The sequence below is a fragment of the Acromyrmex echinatior genome, chromosome 11, assembly GCF_024713525.1.
Source record: "Acromyrmex echinatior isolate Ae372 chromosome 11, ASM2471352v2, whole genome shotgun sequence".
Classification (NCBI taxonomy): Eukaryota; Metazoa; Arthropoda; class Insecta; order Hymenoptera; family Formicidae; genus Acromyrmex; species Acromyrmex echinatior.
In genome coordinates, this window is record NC_141862.1 from 5,511,505 (window position 1) to 5,536,429 (window position 24,925).

Sequence of the window (24,925 nt, forward strand, 5' to 3'; positions counted from 1 at the left end):
ATCAAAGTAGTATTATTATATTTTTTGTAACAATAACGAATTTTACAAAGTTACTTTTTACTTCTTACTATTTTGAATCTATTTATAATTTTTTTATATATTTACTCTTCAATCTTTAGCCAATATTCATATTTCATTCTTACTTCAAGACTGTTTTAAGTAATGTTAAAATTCGATAATTATTCAGATATATTATTCAGATTAGGGAATTCTGCGCCGATGACCTTAATCTTAACATATGTTATTAAAGTCATAACTCTGAGAGATCTTCAACAGGTTTTGGTGGTAAGTGATGTCATGCACTTCAAAATTTATTGTGAAGAATGTCACCTTAGCCGGATTGTGTTTTAAGACCGAAAATTCAACAATTTAACAATTAAATTTCCGGTCTTAAAACACAATCTGGCTAAGGTGACATTTTTCACAATAAATAAATAAATATATATATATATATATATATATATATATATATAATATATATATAAATTCACTCTGAAATATATTATGTACAAAGCTTTAAATCGAATCGAGAAAACATTTTCTTCCTTAGTTGTGTTTTCACATATCTAATGTCATTATTGTTGTTCTATCAATTTCAATATTTAAACAAAAAGTATTACAAACTTTTTTAGACTTATCTTATTTTAAAACAAAAAACTTATTAAAAATGAAAAAATAACGAAAAAATAAATAGCTATTATTTTTTAAGGTAACAATAACGAGTTACTTTTAATTTTGTATTTATTAATGAGTAACAGTAATTAGTTACTTTTAAAAAGTATTTATTTTCATTTTGGAGCCCAACTTTGGGGGCTTACTTTAGGCAAACCGCTGCGCTTTTTATATATTCTTTTTCATGTGATTCTTATTTACAAATTAACATATCGACGAGGATGTGTATTACTCGCGGGTGAATGATTTTCATGATATATTACATATATACATATACATATACATATAATACATATACAAGAAGTATTCATATAATATTCTGAACATTTGATTAATATTTGAACACATGAAAATTGTTTTTCTGTTCGATACAGAACATTAGGAATACAAATTAACTTTTTGTGAATTATTTCACGTTAAGGATTGTATTGTCGAAACAGGTATTCTGCAATCATATTTTTACTACCTCCGTTTACAGTCGACTTTTTTACAGGATTTCTCAATGAGTAATGCTTTACTCGTAATGCCGTTACCGTTATCGTTACTTTATAACGATTGTAAATTCTACAATTGCGTAAGTGTAGTTATAAGTGATTATAGTTGTAAGCATTGGCCAATTACAGTCAAATATTTTCTTCATATTCGACTGTTATTAGTCAATTTTTACAACTACAATCTATAATTACGTTTACAATTGTAGAATAGGTTTTACTTTATTCTGTTTGTAATGGCAATTTTTAGTAATGGTATCAAATTCATTACTTTTATCGTTACTTCAATATTACATTTATGTCTATTCAATAAATATACTTTTAACGACAGCGCGTTATTTTTATGAAATACGTTTCCAACTCTGCTTTTTTTGTTTAGTCTAAGTTTTTTTTACTATTGTAGGCATTCAAAAAAAAGGTAAAAAAAATTTTCAGTTTATTTTTTAACATTATTTCTCTATTGCATTACTAAATAGTTTCTTAAATGTTAAAACCTTTATTTAAAAAATCGGAAGAAAAATGAGGAAGAAATTTGAGTGAAATTTCGCTTATGCAAAAAAGATCTGGACTGTAAACAGAGAATTAAGGTTAGTTAAAGTATATCAATCAATTTAAATATATAATATATTAAATGATATCAGAAACAACTCATTGTTTTACAATCGACCCAATGCTGGGCCATTACTGGTTGCTACAATTCAGGTACTAGCAAACTACTAGCCTAGTACTGGCTAAGTAGTGGGTGATAATTTGGGCTCAGTACTGGCCCAGTTATTTTAGCCAGTCATTTGCCAGTGATAGCCCAATACTAGTTGACAAAACTTTGGCCGTCCTTTATCAGCCAGCTATTGAGTTAGTGATGGTCCAGTACTGGCTAACAGCACTTTAGCTGTTATTTGACAGCTAGTTATTTGTCAATGATGGCCCAATGCTGGTTGACAGAACCTTGGTTGTTAGTTGATAGTCGTAGCGTTGGCTAAGTATTGGTTTCGTTTAACTACTGGCGACTCTATATGAGAAGAAGCAAAATTTCTCTAATATAATTGCATCCGAACAAAACGGTTCATCAATGCAATAAATTTAACTGCGAACTATCACAAATCAAGTACTGCAATGCTTCTTAGCAATTATTATTATTATATTTTTTATTTAGTTACAGTGTTAGTTATAATATAATATATTGTAATATAGTTATAATAAACAACTATGTTATAGTTATAATAAATAGTTATAATACTGCGATTAAAACGTACATAATTGTTACTGATAAATTTAATATAATGACAATGTGCGAATCGACAACTGTGGATCCCGCTTAAGATCAACGGGCCGTATTTGCACGACTAGTGCCTTTCGGTTGAACTTTAATGCGTCCTCTATCCCCTTATTCTCTATTCTCGTTGAGGCCGTGGTAGCTCTCTCGAGCGGTCTCCGAATGGAGCGCGCTCGCCGCTAATTGGATCCTCCAGATCCGCGCTTTGATTAATTATAGTGAAGCGCGTTTGCATCTTCGGTAGAATAGCGAATGAGATGCTTTTGCGCGAACGGTACTCATCGATATCGTTTTTTATTCGTGGTTCGCGACGCGATTCTGTTCTTTTGCGAATTTACGCCCAACGCACGTTTTCCTCGATCGCATTTGCTCGTCCGCTCGCCGCGGAATAAAAAAAGCGAATCCTCGCCCCTCTCTTCTCGGAATCCTTCTCTTGTTCGTATAATATTCGATTAAATATTCCATCTCGGTTTACACACAGTACCCTATTTTCCATGTTTTATGACTACATCCGCCAAATATGGCGGATTTTATCGAAAAGCATGAAGAGAGAGGAAACCTTCATGTCCAATAAATATTTTTGATCCTGTGCGTAAAAGGGAGAGAGATAAAGATACATGGAAACGGAATGGAATCGAATATAATCGTTATTTATTAGAACGAGACAGAAAAAGGTTGAAAGAGGGGGAGAGTGGGAGGGGGGAGAGGAAAGAGAAAGGCGGGAGGGAGAAAAGGAGGGAGGCATCACGTTTTATTTAAGAGATATGTTCTAGCTATCAATAAATGTATATATTAATAATAATAATATTAATAATAATATTATAAAAATAAAAATATTAATATTAAATGTATATATTAAAACATTTTATTATATATATTACTGCATTTTATCGTTTTTCATCAATCAAAATTTTCAATAAATGACATCTCATGCAAGCAATCATGAGATAAGCGTAATTAATTTATAGACATCATGACATGTGCAACATCATTAAAAAACAAGAAAAAATAAGTACATTTGTGATATCATCTTGACATGCGAAAGTGATGCTGCTTCTCGATGTTTCCAATCACCTCGAATCCGGTCGATCATTACGACGTTTAACAGTGGTTACATTAACGACATGTTCGACGCTCATTCGGCCGGTTGGCCAATTACATTTCGTGTGAAGGGTCTTCAACGTAGACGGCTGGGCTACATCCACGGGCCCATAAATTTATTGGACGTTGATGGCTGCGCGCGTAACAATCGGCTGACGTTACGCGGCAGGTAATAATCAAGCGTCGATGACGCTGGAAACAATATGTGCATCGATATCGCGCCTTTCAAAATATAAACTACATACAGAAAATCTTTACAAAATTAAAAAAAAAAACAAACAATTTTATTAGATAAATTTTTTTAAAGAAATTGTTTAATCTGTCCGTACAGAACATTCCGTCTAACATTTATAGACGATATAAAAAAGACACGGATGAAGGATGTAACTTTAACGTCAAAGATAAATTTCACACTTTACATTATATATATTATATATCCGGTCTCTGTTTTCTTTTCAAGCGCACTGTCTACAAGCTCCGTGATACTTAAAGTGAAAGAAACACATGTTCATACCGCGAAACAGGAGAACAGAAAAGTGAAGAGCGCAGAAGCAACTCTGAAAGAAACGATATAACTCGATCCTCTCGCACGTGGACGATACTTCGACGACAGTTTAGAACTCCATAATGTCATTGTTACCTTCGACACACACTGTGCACAGCCGGCATGCGACAGTTCTTGTACCAGCAGTGATACTGCCCACAATTCTATCTCGGTTAATGGCCATCGATGACGACGAGCAATTAAATTAGCGTGGATTACGAGACGCACGATGCGGTGTGGTGGGTGCGAAATGAACGAGAGGCAGAGGGACCATAGAGGCGGAAGAGTGGGTTGCGGAAGGGTTAGAGAGAAGGCGGATATAAATTTAGACTAGGCATGGCTAGAGCGGCACGATGTTTCAAACACATCTGTGCCGCGTGTGCGATCATCCCTCTCCCGTCTCTGTCTTTCCTTCTCTTGTTCCTCTTCCACCGATCTCTCTTCCACGCAATTTCTCTTCCCTGTACCTCCCGCTTCCTCACCTTCCCCAATTCTCAGTGTTCTCTCTCTCTTCCCTTCCCCCCTTTCTCTCTCTCTTACTCATTCACTCATTCACTCACTCATTCCCTCACTCAATCCAACCATCCAATTCTCGTTCCTTGTCTAACATTCTCTCTTTCTCTCTTGTTTCATCCCTGTCGCACACACATTCACCCCCAACTGGCGAACACTCGCCGTGCCAAACCCGAATCGACCTGACGCTCTCTGTAGCCGATTACAAATCTGACCAATTAGGCGCACACTGCGCCTGCCGGATCGGAATTGGCAAACGTTCCGAGGGCGCCAACGCTGGGCGCTCTCTCTCTCTCTTTCTCTCTTCGAGAATCGCTACATCCCGGCTCAACAGCCTCCAACCATGCACTATCGCGCTCATGTTCGCCACTCCTTCTCGCCGCTCAGGGATTAATATTAAATGCAGCGTCTGCGGGACTTCGACTTTGATCGGGAAACGCGGCTAATTAAGGTCCACCTGGTGCCCTTAATCCCTACTGCTGCACTGTTTTCAGGTTCGTTACGCCGCACCTTTGCCTCTTGGGCAAATTTTCAATTACATTCTTTATACATTGTATTCTCTTTTGTGCTTGGGTCTAGAATTAAATCGAGGTAATCGACAAAAAAAAAAAGAAAAAAGATACGGTTTAAATACTTCATAGATAGATAATTGCGTTTTTCAATTCTGTGAATTAACATAAAATAATATATGAAATAGACTGGGGACAGAAGTAACATTTTGACTTTGAAGTGTTATAACAGTTAAAATAGGTATAATACTTACATTAAAAAAATATTTATCTTTAGATATAGAATTTATTTAGCTACAAAATTTTCTTTGGTTTAATTATTTTATATAACTAGAAAAGAAGTTACGTTTGTTTAAAGACTATGAGGAATTTTGTTACAACCGTTTCAACCTCCCCAGGGACGATAGTAACGATTATAACAGTAGAGGAGGATAATTGTACCACATTTGCTAGAGGTACGTAACACAACTACATAAATCATACTCTTTTTTTGCAGCTGCAATGAATTATTCCTTTATAACTTCTTTAAATATCTGTATAAAGACACTTTTTTTATATAGTTTTTCTCTTATTTGTTTTGTGTTTTCTTGTAAATGGGATTCTATGAAGAAAAATACAAATAACATAGTACAAAATAATACTAAAATAAATTCAAATAAGTTTGCGGATAATTGTAATGTTATAACTGCCTCCAGACATTGATGTTACTATTGTCCCCTAAGGATATTTTATGATTTATAGTAAATTTTTAAAATAAAAATCTAGATAAAAATCAAATGTACAAACCATCAACGCAGATAATCATTAAAACGTATTATAATAATATATTATAATCTTCATTATAAAGAAAAAAAATATTTTAGACTTTGTGCACTGTCCAATAAAACCTATTTGATGTATAAAAAAAGTGATTTCTGCTCCTGCATTCGTGCGTTCCGCGAGAACCAGCATGTAACGTATGATTTGATCTGTCTACAGGTAATTTTACTGCAGCCGCATACACATATCTATTATAGTTTAAGAAATATTAACAATGTTACTATTGTCCCATGTTATTTTTATCTCTCCTCAAAATTCTAGTATCACTTATCGCTATTTAAAGATTGCGTTATATTAAACAGGCTTCTCAGACAATGCAGAAAAATATTCCAAACATAATTTTTTTTTTTAATAATTTGTTTTACGTTTTCACAATATTTTTAACCAAAATTTATATTTTGCTCAACAAATAAAAAATTTGGTTTTTCTGTTTTCTTTACTCTAAATTGAATAAACGCTATAAATATTTCTACTTCCGCGCAATATCGGTATCTTGAACTGCTTTTCAATATTTTGTTGAGGGCAAACGGGTCATTGATCGCACTGTTTTCCCACATCCAAAAATTCGAATACACGAGCAACACACAGTCCGGCTATAATTTATTATTCGATGCTGGACCCCCAGCAAGGTCTCGATCCATACAGGCTGCTCACGTATACATGCATACTAGCGGCAGTTATGCAAAAAAGAGAGAGAGAGAGAGAGAAGGAGAAACGAGGTGAAAAGACCGAGAGAGATGAACGGAGCGCGAAATGAAAAAGAGGAACAGGGACAAAGGATGGGGGAAAATACCAAAAAAGAGGACTGGCAGCGTGGTCGTGTCGGTGTTTTATTGCCGGCGGATTTGTCGTATTGACCGACACTTGCGCGGGAATGAAAGGGTGAGGAAAATCGAAAAGCGGGAGGGGCGAGAGTGACACCGATCGATAAAATCGGCTAAATTGGATAGATAATTTTCAAGTAAATAATCGTCGCAAAGACACTATATTCGCAATAAATTTTAGAAATGAGCGTCCATTATTAGAGCGCGGGAAAATATAGTCTCGGAAAATATAATCTCGGAAATATTTACATGAAAAAAAACAAATTTTACTGAAGTTTCTAAAACTTTAGCTAGAAATACAAATCTGAAAATAATTTTATTGGACAATCAAAATATGTAAGACGCTCTAAGAAGACGCATTACAGCCAATATTGCAAAAAGTGTCAAAAGTTTTCAAGTATCCTGTTTAAGGGGATTCTAAAACCGTTTATATTATTGATTAAACCATACACTTTTTGTACAACAATTACTCTTTTCCTTTTTTACAGATTCGAAAATCCTTTTCCAGGATTAAAGTATACGTATTAATACGTATTCGTAAAATGGAGTTTATGTCAAGAATAACAAAAAATTTCGAAATTAAGATCTTCTTTACTATTTCTTAGGTCAATATAGTGTTCTAGAGCTGTCACGTCGTGACAATATTTGTTTCATATGAAAGTTGTGCATTCTGTATTTACAAAAAAGAAATCCACAGACTAGTAGTTTGCACGAAGAAACAACGTGGCGTTTTTAAAATTGGACTTTTAATTAAAACATTTAATTAAAACGTTATCGTTATACGAACATTTATTTGTATATTTGATATTTGTGGTAATATATAGTGATGTGTCACTAACACGTAAACTGTCTATGTGTATGTCTTTATATTAATACTATGACTCGTCTTTAAGATCTCCTGAAGCATTTTATATAATAATTATTTTGATGATTTAACAAAATTATTTTTAGAACAATTTAAAAAATAATATTAAGATTTGGGTTTTTGGCCAAAATAAAAAAGTTCTAAGATATACAAATTATATGTCGTATTAAAAGGCTATTTAGCGTATTAGCGGTATATTGATAGGAAAATATTGAGAACGTGAAAGAAATCGTTATTAAAGACAATAAAACACACATGAGCAGAAAACATCATATACGATCAAGTCAGTTCCTCATGGCTAATAATATTTCTTACGAATTTATACAATTTCAAATAAATTGTACGCCAATTATTTGTCGGTTTTGAAACTCAGTTCTGAATTAAAGTTAGAATATCACAAATTAAATCGACAAACAATATATATATATATATATATATATATATATATATATATTGTTTGTCGATTTAATTTGTGATATTCTAACTTTAATTCAGAACTGATATAATATATATATATATATATATTGAGTCATTTAAAAAGTATCCGCGGTTTTTTCATTCAAAAATTGAACAAAAAACCGCGGATACTTTTTAAATGACCTAATATAAAGATTATATGTGTGTATGTGTGTAAAAACAATAAATCTAAAAAAAGTAAGATGTTAAGAAATATTTTAGTCATTTATCAGTCTGATCAGTCAAAAATTTCGTTCAAGTTATATATGTTAAGTAAAGATACAATTTTTATTGCTTAATTCTCAAGTTATTTTAATAACTTATTTAGTAATTTTTTATTAAATTTAAATATGATAACATTAGATTAATTGTTTTTAATATTATAATATTTTTATATTTCCGATGTTTCTCCAAAATAAATGATACACTATCGACTCTGTTTAATTCTTGTAATACACATGACGATTTTTTAGTTTTTTACTGCACATATTTGTATCTCAAATTATTTTTACAAACATACAAAAATTATTAAGGATTTAATCTACCTTGACAGTTAAAATTCATAGGTAACTTTGAAAGGAATGAAAAATTTATTTGAAGGTTTTTATAATATAGTTATTTAGAAATTGTACATTTATTTTTTTTTAATAAAATAGCGACGCTGGAGATGTTTCACTGACTGTCCTTTTCAATTCGGCCTTACGGGGATCTGCGGGGATTGTTTGGACTAAAAAACACAATTTTACTATTTTACTAAAGAAATACATATAGATATTTCGAAAAATTAATTTTTGTAAAAATAGCGAACATTTAAAAAAAATTTTGTTTTCAATCAAAAAGACTTTTTTCAAATGTTTGCCACTTTCATAAAAATTAATATTTCAAAATATTTACATGTATTTCTTTAATAAATGTTAGAAAACAAGTTTTTGGTTTTTCGTTTCAGGTCCAATCAAATGGCAGAATCCTACAATTATGAATTAATAAAAGTGTAGTTAGTGAAACGACTCTAACGTCGCCATTTTGTTAAAAAAAATGAACATACGATTTTATTTCTAAAGAATTGTATATATTATAAAAATTTTAAGGAAATCCTAAAGCCGTCTATATTACTGACTCAATCATAATTTTTGTATAGCAATTATTTTTTTCCTCTTTTACAGATTCAAAAATCTTTTTCTAGAATTAAAAAGTATACGCATTAATATGTGTATGTAAAGTGAAGTTTACGCTGAGAACGATAAAAATATTTTCTTAAGATTTAAATTTCGAAATTTTTTGTTGCTTTAGCATAAACTCCACAGACATGTATTAAAGCGTATACTTTAATCCTGGAAAAGAATTTTCAAATCTATAAAAGAGGAAAAAAGTAATTTTTATATAAAAATTATGATTTAGTCCGTAATACAGATAACTTTAGGATCACTTTAAAACAAATATTTTATTACTTTTATTGTTTTGCCAAAAAAAAAGAATTCCCAAAATTGTCTGTGATTTTTAGGCCTAATCTCTTAAGTAAATTTTGGATGTATTTTAACATTTTTAGAAAATGTTTATAAAGTAGTTATAAGTAGTTATATATTAAAAAAAATAGAAACCATTACTTAGACAAGTACTTTTTATTTTAAAGAAAGGAAATGCGCAAACACAAATGACTCAATTGTGTGTAGTGTAATCCTTTAATATATAATTTGTACATCTTGGAACTTTTTTTATTTTAAAAACAGACAAAATTTAACATCCTCCATTTCAGATACTTTAGCGAAAACGTTCTTTCTGTGCATAAAACGTTGAATTTCCGAATGCTATTTCGAATAGCTTTCAATACGCGTTCCGCAACATGAACAAACCGTCCTCAGTTTGTCAGAGTTGTGCCCCAAGTTGCCGCACTTAAGACAGAAATTTATTATCATCAAGTAATGACGTAATTTCTCCCGGCAGAGTGGTGCTCCGGAAAGTTCCGGCGTGGGTTATTTCGCGCGAAATCGCCTCGAGGATTTCGACGTATTCCACGAAGTTACGGAAACGCACTTGTAAGCAGACCGCGGGGAGATTGAGAGTTCGTAGTTGCATCGCGGTCGGTGGACGATGGAACGGAGCAAGCCGACGTTATAAAAATTACACACATTTCCATCTGCGAGCGATACCATCAATCCACAAGTCTCAGGAATAAAAGAATGATGAAATGAGTCCCGCTGTGAATCGTCCGTTGATTCACATTTCCCCCGATGGTTTCTCTTTTCTCTCGAACGTAGCCCTCATACCTTCCTTTCGTTCCTCTAAATATACTTCTTTCTTTCGGCGTGAGGGAGATTGAAACTGTGGATACAGTCCAGCGAGAATCTCACGAGAATCACGCACGCAGGATGGAGTCCGAGATACTTGAAGATTTTTTACTTAAAAGCACGTACGGATTTTAACGCCATTATAAAACATTAATAGATTTACTGTATAAATAGAAACATTTTAGAAAATTTTTGGTTTACGAAATCTGATCTCTCAAAATTCATAAATAGTATTAATGCGTTTGAGAATTGGTAAAGCACTTCGTCGATTTACTGTCTAGCTAACGAATTATAATATTCCCACATTAGCTTAATGTGCAATTAAAATTGGCGATTTTCGCGGATTCTGCACCTTAATTACATGAGAAACAAATAACTTTATTGTAAAAAATAACATTTATATGTTAACTTAAAATTTTAAAATGTATCTATTAAATTCTAAACTAGTTACAAAATAAATAAAAAAATGACATCTTCAAATGAAGATTAAAATTAAAATATAATAGATTTGTTTCCTGCACTAGAACTGAACTGAACTAATGCAAGAACTAAGTATAAACGTGCAGGCAAGGAATAAAAAACGTTATAGTGCAAGATATAAATGATGTTATTTACGTGGAAGTATAAGATTTGTATGATAAAAATAAAAATATTAATTCAATTCTATCATTAAAAAAATTCTTAATCAAAGATAATAATGATACAAAATATTTTGTATGTAGTATACTATCATTTCTATATTTTTATCGTTTTGTTACTCATAAACTTTCCCACTATTTATACAAGGTCTGTTTTCTGAACTAAGTGTAAACTAGTGCTTGTACTGCTTGCACTGCTTTAGATCTAATCTAGCCAGTACAGTGAACTCATGCACTGAGTTCTGTTCCACTGGAACAAAAAACAACGTCGCTGGCGCCATTTTGGAAACAGAAAACGCGTTTAGTATATGTTTTTTGAATTAGTGCAACCAGTCCAGGAACAAAAAACAAACTTAATATTACAGAATGTTTACCAAAATCTTAAAAATCGTAAAAAATGTATCATAAGATTGCAATGTTAATACACAAAGTAATGGAAAGGCCGATATAATATTTTGATATAAATTTATATATTAGATAGAGAGAGAAGTCACCGATATTGATATAAGTCTCTCAAAGCGACACCCCTTTATTTCTCAGAAACTAACTATTGCACTTTATTAATATTAATAAAATCATAATCACCTGTTTAGTTAATTAAAGAAGTATAAACTCATTATTCGTCTATTTGTGGCTTGTTTTTGATATAAAATCAATTAAAAATGAATTCTACGAATGAGAAAATAAAATTCTTAGGATTTTATTTTCTCATTCGTAGAATTCATTTTTTTGCAAACTGTAGTTTAAATAATAATAATTATATTGATAATATTATGGCGTTTTAAATGCTTGGTTCTTAAATTAATTTTATTTATATTATTTTTTTTTATAATAAAATTTTTTCACATAATACAATTTTAAATTTAAAATTGGAGTAAGCGTAAACCGCCACACCTGTCTGTAAAACAGACCATGTGCTAACTTGATCTTTATAATGTTGTTTTATAGTGTCAAATAGCTCCATTGCAGCTGAAGGCAATCGTGCATATATGGAAAAACTCTTAAAAAATTATCGCGTTACATATTTGCATCTTAAATATGCATATAATTCAATAAAAATAGTTTTAAACGAAGTGAAAAGATTCCGGAAAATCTTATATACATGCATTTGTAGGTACTTTATACAGATAATTACTGTAAAGGAAAAAAAATAGGAATACGTAACATTACCGCCTACTGTTTCAGTTTTGGAGCCCATTTTGTCAGACGCTTTTTGCTTATCCTCTACATATGCAGTTTTATAAATATGCATCAAAATCATTTTCAGACTTCAGAAATCGGAGTAGTAATATTACAAATTAAATAATCAAACAATTTAACTTGTAATCAATATTAAATGAAATAGACTGAAAAGTGTTCAAACACAAATAAAAGAGAAAAAAATCATTTTTGTTAAAGTCAGTCTTGGTGCTTAATAATATTCATATCTGACATTCATATATAAATACATTTATCAATTCCATAGACTGTGCCCCGGTTAAGATGCTAGTAGCATTATTATTAAATCGACAATCATTTAATTAATTTAATTGTAAAATTAATTATTTCAGTTTATAATTGTGTTTCAAGTTCGACAAATCGAATCGGTGCAATCTGTAGAATTGATAATTTGTATTTATATATTCACATATAAATATTATTAAGCATGAAGATTCGTTTTAATAGAAAATGGTTTTTTTCTCTCTTAGTTGTGTTTAATTTATGATAATATTTTAGTTCGGTTTGAAAATTTTTGATGCGCCAGTGTGAATATATATATATAAATAATTTACATTGAAATATTATTTAAGCAAATAGACAGATAAAGGTTTTTTCATTAAATAATTATTTTTGTGTTGTACGTAGATAAAACTTGTGCAGAGATTGTAAATAAAAATTCATTCTTCCTTCTCAGATGCAAAAGAAACGTACATTCAATTGAGTATGTTGTGACGTCACAAGTGAAAATTATTAAGAATCGAAGGAAATAGAAAGCAACTAATAATACAAACATAAATTCAAAAGTGAACATAATACTGATACGATATCTTAACTTCCTTGATCGCTGCATGTGGCCAATTTTAACCTAATACATAAATAGGTCTCAATCTGTCGTGCTTATTTATGCCAAAATAATAGAGGAGAAGGTGGTGTTATGGCACCCCAGTTACATTTTACATAATAATTTTGTTAATAATCAATATTTAAGATTAAAAACTTGACAATTACATTTGTTAAAATGTTATTGAATCGATTCTGGACTCAAAATTATGAAATATTTATTGCATAGGATACTATTAATAAAAATGTGGCGACATTGTATAATGACTAGAAGAAATGGGTGGTAATGTGTCTTCCGTAAAAATAGTCTTAAAATATTAGTTTCGTTTAGAAAATAGTATTTACAAAATTAACAATAAACATTTTAAAATGCAAATGAATGTATGCAAATGAATGTATATGTTCACATAACTTCTGCATATAAAAGTTGCGCAGTACTAAAAATCTCAGTACTAAAAATAGTACACGTAATATAAACTATTAACAGTAGAGCTACAATCGATTATCAAATAATTATTTTAATATAAAAACCTCAAAAAAGAGGTCATGAGTAATCAATATCTATAGAGGGTCACATTAGCAAAATGCTATTGTTTAAATTTGTATAACTCAAAATATATACAGTCAAATAAAATGTTAAATAGCAAACAACATACTCAAAAATATATATATATTTTAAGAAAAAAGAGAAAGTAGGTATAATTAAATGCTAAAATGTATTTCAGAAATGTTTCAAAATATTTGAAAGTAAAAATGCGTTATAATAAATGTTGGCTGTTGAGTATTGGTATATTAGCGTCATGATGTAACGGCGAGTTATATAGTAAATAATTCTATAAGCAATCATTAGGATTCGTTATATAGCGTAGATATTAAGAGAGATTACAATATATACACTGGCCATAATGCCATCTTCTATTTATGTATATATCTATTATTTTTTGTAATACTTAATATATAGGTAAGTTAATTACTTAAATAATTATGTCTTATAATAATTTATAATAATTATGTGTTATTACAATAATTTGTTAATACTTTGACATTAAAGTTAATTACTTAAATAATTATATACTATAATAATTTAATTGTTTTTATTTTGACATTACTACTTATTTGTTAATATTGTATTTTAACGTTAACTGTTGTAATTTTTATCGGCAATTTTGATTGGTTTATGATTTATTTATTTTCTTATTATATTATATATATATATATATATATATATATATATATATATTAGATAAAAAGAAGGATGTATATTCATTTTTAATTTAATTTAACTTTATTAAGTCATTTTTGTTAATTATTTTATTAGTTAATTATTTATTAGACTTTAATTTAGATTTATATCTATCAGATAAAAACTGTCAATAATACGGTCACTAGATTGTCAGAATTATGGACAAAAATGTTGGAATTGCCAGTATTAGAAACACTGATTTTGGCAACTATTTAATTTAATAAAAAATGAACTATTATATTTATTGAATAATAAATATATCAACATAAATAAATTATTTTTGTTAAGTTAAAAGTATAAAAAAATAAAAAAGTGAATCTTTAACAAATTAAAATATTACCTGTCAAACGTATACTAATTAAAATTCGAAAATCTCTTAATGTATAATAGGTCTTTTACTCTATCTGTGATTACAATTGCATAGTAAAATATGACTAATAGTTCCATTTTTATAGTTATTACTACTATAATAATTGTAATAATAATTATATTTATAGTTCCATCAAAAAATGTATAATTGGAAATGATTATAGTTAAAATATTATAATTGCAATAATTTTGTCATAATATAATATCAGTAAGCTGCTCTCTTCTGTATATTGTTTTCCACTGTTTTTTTTTTTACGACTCACGAGACACATAAGAAAATGTATGCGGATTTGTATTCTATACTTCATATTACTAAAACAGATATATAATCTATACTTCATATTACTAACAGTATTAATCGATTACCAAATTTTTGAGTTATAAAGGAAAGAAATAGTCAAAGAAACAATATTTTTAGGAAGAAATTTTTAAAAGTAAAATTTAAAAAAATTTATTTGAATATCGACAAAATTACTTAAAAATCTTTGTTGAAGAATTTTCCGATAAAAAGAAAATTCTCCAAAAATTTCATATTCTTCAAGTGCTTGTAGACAGTAAACACCCTATTATTAAATTAATAAAAATCTGATTCAATAATAAAGGAAGAAAATAGAATAAAAGCTATGATCGCATGTAAAACTCTTCATTCTTTTATACCGGAGTGAATAATCAATTTAAGAATTAATGATGAGGGGAGTTCAATCTGGCAATCGGTTTGGCAGCCAGTCAAAACGTGTTGGAGTGATATTCTAGTCGTTCACCAGCTGTGGATATAAAAGGAGGAAAAGAAAGGGAAATAAAGATGACGCCAAGCAAAACACGAGCGATAGAGAGAAAAGAGAAAGATTCTTAACGCGAGCCCATGTTCGACTTGAATAGCTGACGTTTCTCGTCTTTCAGCAAGTGTCGCATTTTAAGCGCTGAGGATCAACGAGACCTCGACTTCAGCTTCTGTTCGCATTATGGCAGAGGCATCCGAGGTCGGTGCGGAGAATGTAAATCTCGCATTAATGGTACTCGGCTATGGCACTCTTTTTAGTTATATCATATTCTCCAGTATGCAATCGATCGAACGAGCTCTTTAACCGAAGTATGTCAAGAATTGTAAAAACGGATTTAACATAATAAACTCGCCTCTTGGTAGCGCGTAACGATTTAATAGGATATGTGATTCTTGTAATATTCCTTTACGGTCAGTACTATCGTAGTCAATTTAAAGAATTGAAGAGGAAAGCATGTATCGTTCTATGGCACATAAAAATTTCTTGTAGATATATATATATATATAATTTCTACAAAAATATTTTATATTACGTTGCGCATGAAAGGATCAGTTTCAAAGCTAAAAATAAAAATACAAGAAAATCTCATTGAACTATGATAAATATATATATTATAAAAAATAAAAATCGCAAAATATTTTTTACTTCATTTATAAATGGAAAGTATAATTGACGGACACATATGGATATAAATTATAATAACCTTTGAACTATAAGGTTAATATAGTAAAATTCTCGCATCATCGTCGATACGTAAAATAACGCGATGCGCTGTATTCGTATGAATTTATTTAAATTTGATACACAGATTGAAGGACGGCCAGACTGACATTAAAATAAAAAAGCAAATTTCATTGTTTCGATAACGCGGTTCTCCCTTTACCGGCAAATGTACACAGCGCGAGAAATCCTTCGATCTAGAGGGGGCACTTCACGTTCGCATGTAAAAAAATTCACTTTGCATTTTTACAATTTGCCGGAAGAAAGGGATTGCCGGTGACGAGACGCAGTCGCTTTCGGCGCAATCCAGAAGGTCGGCGGCCTTCGTCGTTGCGCCTTCGCTCAGCCATGGTACTTAAGGCACTCGTCTGCCGACGATTCAAATTTTAATTCAATTACGAGAACGCGACAAAGACCGCGGCCTTTTCTTACATCTCCAACAGCCAGCTCTACTTTTTTTTCTTCTGGAAATTCTCCACGCTCTATCCCCACCTCCCTGTGTTGCATCCCCACAGCGAAATCTAAATTTAATTATGACCCTTCACGTAGCCGTTTTAGTACTCACACCATCGTTCGTGGTCTATCTCCCTCTCGCATCATTCGCATTGGACATAAAGTCGCGCGATTTCCCCCTTTTCTCTTTCTCTGACTCGGAACAGAATCGTGAAAAATACTTGAAATCTTAAAGGGTATTTAACTCCCATTAGTTCTCGATCTTCTTTTTCACATCGTGTCTGATAACTTATTATCACGTTTACTATATAGGGTGCGTCAAAATCCGGACAAATCGAACAATTTCTTTAAACAAAATGTTTTTAATGAAAAATTAAATATTACAAAAAATCTTTTTACATGGCACTTGAGGGCTCTCCCTGTAGAGCACAATTATTCGATATATTTCCCATTAGCTTGAATGACGACCTATTCTCGATCTGAAGCGTTCGCACGCACGCTGTAATGTAGCCTTGTCCATGATTCGACGAATGTTGCCAATAGCGGTCCTTAATGACGTCACATTGGGATAACGAGACTTGTTTGACTCTTTCAACTACGCTCCATACGTAGTAGTCCAAGGGATTTAAATCTGGGCTATTGGGAGGCCAGAATGGGAGCCGAGGCAAGCAACTTGGCTTGTCTTGGCAGCCTCACAGAGCATCTGTCGTATCTTTAATGTGTACGATTTGTATCGAAAATCCTTCTCAGCAATTCGACGCATTGTTGGCTCGCTTACACCAACAATCGATGCTAATTTTCGCAACGATTTCCCTGGGTCATCCGAAATCAGCGCTTGAGCCCTTTCAACGACTACGGGGATCCTCGAGGTGCATTCTTTCGAGTGACTCTTCCTCGCTGGCGTACTGGAACCTTCCTTGGACTGTTCTAAAGCCGTATATTTTGCCACGTCATAAACGGTTGATCTCGAGTATCCAAAGAACCGAATTATTTCCGTTGCTAAGCGAAGGCTTTTGATGATCGCGGCTCTTCGATTATATTGCGCACTTGGTTTCAATATCGCGGCCATTTTGAGAATATGATTGTTTACTAGAAGCATCAGGCTTTCTCGGACGCCAACAACCTCTGGCGGAGGCACAATATAGCGGAAAATTTAAATTTAAATTTAAATTTAAAATAATTAATATTATTGTATAATATATTATTATTAAATTGTTATCCAATAAATTTTATATTTAAGACAATTAATAATAGAATTAAATATTTGATACAATATAAATTAAGAGTTATTATAGTCTAGCTGATTGATGATTGCTATTTATTAATGATATAATCATGAAAACGATTAAATAGATAAACGTTTTGACCATAAATGTGGTCCTTTTCAATAAATAAATTAATAAGTAAACTACATTCGCATGTTATCATAATATAAAATTCGCATGTTAATGATATAATCTTACGCACCGAGATCTTCTATCCTTTATATTATCAGTATTGTGATGTATCTTTTCAGTTTATTGGCGTCCTATCTCATGGTGTGTCAAGTTATAAAATTTGTAGACTCAAGTGAACAGAGAAATCACAGTTTCCAAATCTATATGATATAATTGTGTGTTAGACATTTAACGTTCGGATTAAATTATAATTATTACCTGTGATTCCAATGTTAACAGAATTTTTCGTTAAAGAAATAAAATTAGAATTAAATATCATATTAATTTCGTTGAAGAAATAGAATTAAATATCATATTAATAAGAAGAATGATAACAAAAGAAATAATAAATTACCATGGCAAAAATTCTTTACCTTATTTTAAAGAAATTTCAAATAAATTTACCATTGCACCATTGCAAACAAAATCAATTCATGTATAGCATACATTACTCTTTATAAACTGAATAACTTTATAAAAACGGGCAAAGATAGTTTAAATAAGATGTTAAGATGTGACATAATATATAAAATTGATTATCTTGAATATGACACCACATATATAGAATAAATCAAAAGGAAATTAGGAACAAGATTGAAAGAACATAAAAATGATATCAATAAACAAAGTAGCTCCCATCAATAATTTCAGAACATAGATTAATTTAAAAAATGAATTCAATTGCGATAATGTTCAAATATTGGATAATAAACCTTTATATATGAAAAGAGTGGTATTGAAAATGATACATAAAAAAATAAACATCAAGCTTAAACAAACAAAGTGATATAGAACAATTGTCAGACAATTACCTACCCATCTTATAATTAGATTTATTGTCTCCCACTTAATCAGCTCCCCCCACTATAATGTATTGTAATATATGTTAGAATGTAAAATAAAACATAGTTGCCATTCGTCAATAAGTAAGAGAAGCGAATATATCATACTAATAATTATGAATGGAGAATCGATTAATTGAAGAATCAAAGATATTATTTATAATTAAATTGTTATATTACTGTATTTGATTAACTAACAAAAATTAAATAAAATTGCAGTACAACAATGGTATCACATTGGCAGTCATTATGTATATATAATCAGAAAAGATTCTTGAAGACCGATTCTGCCACATAATATAAAATGAAGATTCTACAAGCACAAACATCATACGGGACAAATAAATAAACAATTAGATTAATATGTATTGAACAAAAAGTTTTATAAGAAGATTACAATTATATACCGAGTAACACATGTAAGTTAGACATTCATTGAAGTTAATATTCATTGAAGAGGACCGTTGAAAAAAGGTTGAAACGTTTGAAATGAAAGTTATTATTGAAATTTGTTATTGTTTATAACAAATTATAACATAAATTATTTTGACTTTAATAGCTCTTCTTTAATATTATTGAATTTATTCAAATTGAGCCGAATTTCACAATATATTTAATTATTTAATAGGACAAATTAGAATGTTTATAGAAAATTAACAAAAATTATTTCTTTGTGCAAACTACTAGTTTGTGAATTACTATTTTGTAAGATTTCATGGCTTTTATACAAAGCAAATGTTGTCATGATGTGACAGCTCTAGAGCTCTATATTGGACTAAGAAAAAGGTCTCAATTTCGAAACTTTTTGTCGTCTCAGCATTTACTCCACAGATACGTATTAATGTATATACTTCAATTCTGGAAAAGGATTTTTGAATCAGTAAAAAGGGAAAGGGTAGTTGTTATACAAAAATTATTGTGTTTAGTCGGTAATATAGATAACTTTAAAATCCCTTTAAGAGACTACATTAGTAAAACGCTATACAATTATTTAACTTTGCACAACTCGAAATATATAGCCAAATAAAATGTAAAATAATAAACAATACACTCAAATATACATAAATTTGTTTAATAATGCTCTTAAGCTTAAGAAGAATAAAAAAGTGTATAATTAAATGTTAAAATGTACTTTAGAAATGTTTCGAAATGCTTGAAAGAAAAAGTTATAATAAATGCTAGTTATTATGTATTGGCATATTAGCGTTATGATTTAACGGCGAACTACTGAGCACATAATTTCATAAGTAATCACTAGAATTCGCCACCTAATAATGAAGATTTTAAGAGGGGCCATTATACCTACATTGGCCATAATACCATCTTCTCCTCTATAATTTGATTATATATATTATGTAAGTACAAAAACACTTACTTTTCAATACTTTCCACGTATATTAAAATAGAATAAAATACTTTTTCGATAGATAAAGATTCTGTTCGCGTTACTTAAAATCTCCAAAAATTGTTTGCATTTAAAATGAGATAAATATATATTCGAGATAAATATTATATTACATAGAACTAAAGCTATATTCAAATTACTATATCTTAGAAACAAGAAATTATATCAAAACAAAATGCATTTTGAAACTGAAAGTTTACATTTTCGAATGGCATTAACAAATATGTTATAAGATTTAGAAAAAAATTATTGCCAATACAAAATCATAAAAATCCTCAAAATTATCGTTTATATATATATTGGTAGTATTTTTTTTTTAATTATAACATAATAGCCAAATTTGGATAATGAATTTGTGTTCGACAGATAAAAATATTATACATCAGGAATGACTATTCATATTTATATTGCAAAATGACGTTAAATAATGTAATGTTTTTATGTATTTTCGATTTTTATCACTTTTCCATAAATATTTCAATTTTTCCTATTAAATATTGACGACTGTCAATGAAATGGATATCGTTGTTCATCATTTTGTAAATATACTTTTAGCAATGAAAGTCTCATCAAAATCAGTGTGTATATTATATTGAGTAATGTGTCTTGTAAAGAAATTATTATAACATATGAACGAAATATTGGATAAATGTAAATAAACAGTATTACATAAAATATTGTCAGATATATTTTTACAAACACAATCCTGACAAAATAATATACGTTTAGGTGCGGATATCTATCTGGTACGCGAAAGCTAAATTTATTTTTAAGCATAAAAATATCTTGAAGAATCGTTAATGCTGCGAGATGTAATTACAGTTCTTAAAATTTGGAAACAAGATATTTCGAGAAAACTTATGTCGTTCTTGAGTTTCTACCATTTTTCTTAAAAATTGTTGCGCGAGCAGCCATTCTTTGTATTTATCAAGAATAGCGCCTCCTTTAAATGCGCGTTCAATATTCGCGCGTAATGAAGAATTGTACTTCATAGTCTTCATTCATTCATCGCGAATGCCTTTGTCCATCCTTTGTCTTCCTTCGCTGAATTCGCGTGCGAATAGATTCCCTTTCTTCAGATTCTTACGAATCTGCCCACTTCCTCTTTCCATTTTATTTATCTATCCAACCATCTTGCTACGGCATCGATTTCCCTTGAGACCTTGTAGCCTCCACGATAATGAAACTAATACCAATTAAACGTACCGACGACCGTTAATTAACGGTTTCTGTATCATTCGAACGCGGCTGCTGTGCTGTTTGTAATATTGCGTTATGCGAGCGCGAGTTTGGGTGGCTACTAATTTTAATGCGACGCGGCCACTCTCAAGCGATGGGGATTACGTTTTCTCGCGTAATGTTTACATAATTTCCTTTCTCGTATTTCCTTTTTGTTCGCCTAATAAATTTCCCGTGCATGACTTATTAAAGCCATGAGCGGATTAATCGGGTGCCTGGCTGTAATTGAAAAAACGAAATAGCTAGCAGCTTGGAATGCTTATCAATAAATATACCTGAGGCTTTGCGTGTAATATAATCATTTGGTAATTGCATATAAATATGATATTATATAAATGTATCATATGATGTTACGTGACACGGTATCATTTCAAATGTTTCAGATACATATATATTCTAAAACGCTTGGTTACATGAATGCTTGATAAATATTGAAAACATTTGCGTAATACTTTTACTTTAGAATTTTAATTGAACGCAAAATCTTTAAAGACCATATTTAATCATCTATCTTTGTGTCCAGCTTAATACTGATCTTCTGGATGTCAGGAATTTGAGTGAGAGGTATGAAATTACAAAAATCTGGATCGGTCCTTCCGGTACGACCTGGTATTTAACGCGATAGAACGGGGTATTCTAATTAAACGGTACACGTCTGACCTACGAATGGAATGCCAAGACCGGCATCGATTACCCAACCAATTTGCGATGAGACTCGCCGTCTCTCTGTCTCCCTTCGAGTCAGTTTCCGTGAATCTCTACGAGAAAATGCCACGAATGCGGCTGTGTCTCACACTTAAGATCAAAGAATGCGACGACGATGAAGTCGAAAGACCGATGAACTAGCGGGAGTGGTTAAACAACAAGAAGAATAAGCTTTACGCACGAATACTCTCTATTAATACTATAATTAGGAACAAAGGAAGAAAAAAAGGAAAAATTATACAATCATAAAAAAACGAGATATATATATATATATATATATATATATATAAAAGAGATCGAATTTTTTTAAACATAATACAATTTCTCAATTTCATTCTATTAATTTCTCATTTTAATTAAAATTTTTAACTGTTGGGAAATATAAGTTTTAATGTTATTTCTTGAGATGAAAACAATTTTACTGTAAATCCAATATATGAACTATATATATATGTATGATTTAAATTTTCCGTGAAAAGTAACACTGTACTGCATACACAAAAATGTTTGCACATTTTGTTTGCACAAATGATTTACACATTTAATCGTTTGTAATATAGTATTTCTGTGTGGAAAAAATTAAATTACATATATATGAAGACATATATATTACATATATATTTATTATATATCTAGTGCAATTATCCATTAGAACCAGAATAGAGTTATATAGTTACTTCGAACTGTCGTCTAAGATCGCGATCGTAAATTCCCGTAAAATTTCGTGACGGAAATAAAAAAGCTAGGCACAATTCGCATGGGAACTGGTTTGCGTCAACTGTGAACCGCAACATATCCGCCGCGCGTTCTCGTGGACGGGCTATGGGTAGGATTAAGTAGCGACGCGTGCTTCCTGACAGCTCCATGCCCGGGTCCTTAATTCGCTCCTCGAGGGAACGTGACCTGGGGATAAATTTGAATTTGCGCAAACTGCACTTGCCTCTTCGCGTCGACGGGACTCAAAAGAGAGGAGAGATAGGATAGTAACGCCGAGTTCGACTACGAGTCTTAGTCGAAGACAGAAAGAGAGAGATTATATGGGATGGAAAGAGAGGGAGAGAAAGGGAATCGAGACAACGGTCTTAATAGCCGGTACAATGGAGGCCAGGCGGACAGGGGTATGATCTTCGAGTCTTTTACGTCGCACTTGACAAAACAATAGTCGAACGAGCCCGGTAGAGCGATAGACTGGCGTGCTGTTAGACGATGAAGAGGCAGAGGGTGAGTTGAGAAACGCCGAAGAAAGAGAGAGAAAGGGTGAGCGGAGGAGAGAGAGAGGGGGAGAGAGGAGAAAGGAGGGGAGGGAAAGAGGAAGAGGAAGAGAGAAAGGAAGAATACACTCGGTAGACGACGACGAGGACGAGGACGAGGACAACAATCGTAGCCCCGGGTCGAGTTTTAACGACGTGCTCGGACACAGTCGTCGCATCCCTCCGCCTCAATTGTACCGAGTTGCATGTAAGCCTCGTGCATCCCCTTACCTACCTCGTCGCTCTTTTACCCTCCGAGCCTCTTGTCTTCGTTGATCCGAGAAGCCATCTCGCTCTCGTACTCGACCGAAACGGAGCGAATGGGAGAACAGCTCGAGCTTCGCTTTACCGATACTATTATACTAAACTCCGTACACTCCGCGACCTCGCGTTAAACGTTCGCCCTGGTAGCGAAACAAATCCTCCAAAGTGAATAGGTTTGTATAAATAACTGCACGGGGAAACGAGCCATCAAGATACATTCTCAGGTAATTCGTCTCTTGTTAAATAAAAATATTTTCACACAATTATATTACAAATGTATCAAAACCGAATTTCAATTTATTCAAATCTGTGCCCAGACTGGATATTAAAAGTATTACGCAATGACAGTATTAAGATTTAATGACTAATTTAATACATACATTACCGATAGCATATTTATGATAATATTAATTACTAATGACAATGAACGATTGATGAATAACGATGATTGAATAATGACGGTGAGCGATGGGTTATAACGCGCAATTACAATATATAAATAAAAAATGCGCTACGAGTCGAGAAAATTATTTGAACAAACGCTTCTTCAATAACACCCATGTACTTTTACTCCGGAATTATTCATATCAGTTACCAATAATTCATACCAGCACATCAGCCGCTATTCTTCCTCTCTTTTCCTTCTCGTCCCTCTAGTTTACTAGCTTCCAGCTTTACAACGCATCTTTTATGATTCGAACCTGCTTTGCGAGCACTCCGTCGCTTAACACGGAAACTTTTGGCCGCCTCATCCCTTCGTCATCTCCACGATCGTGTCCCTTCGCGTTCGCCGGAGTTTTATTGCGCGCGACGTTACACACCAGCGACGATGCCAGTTTCTATTGCACAAGCATTTCTGTGTGCATGACAGTAGATAAATGCTCGCGCCAATCAACGATCACCATGAGACGTGTAACGAAAACTCCTCCGAACTGTAAAACGCGTAGTCGGATAATTAAACATTGCGATCGATCGGAAGTTCCACTTCCAAGAAGAAGACCAGAACGAGCGACATAAAACCTTGAAAGAGATATCGAGATGTTCCTTTTGATATTCATATAAAATGAGAATGTAGCACAGAAATATAGCGAGACTGCAGCGTATATAGCACAGACACTTGCAATAACATTGCCGAAATGTTCCAATGTTACTGCAAAATTGATAGAATAATTTGTGCTGTATAGAAA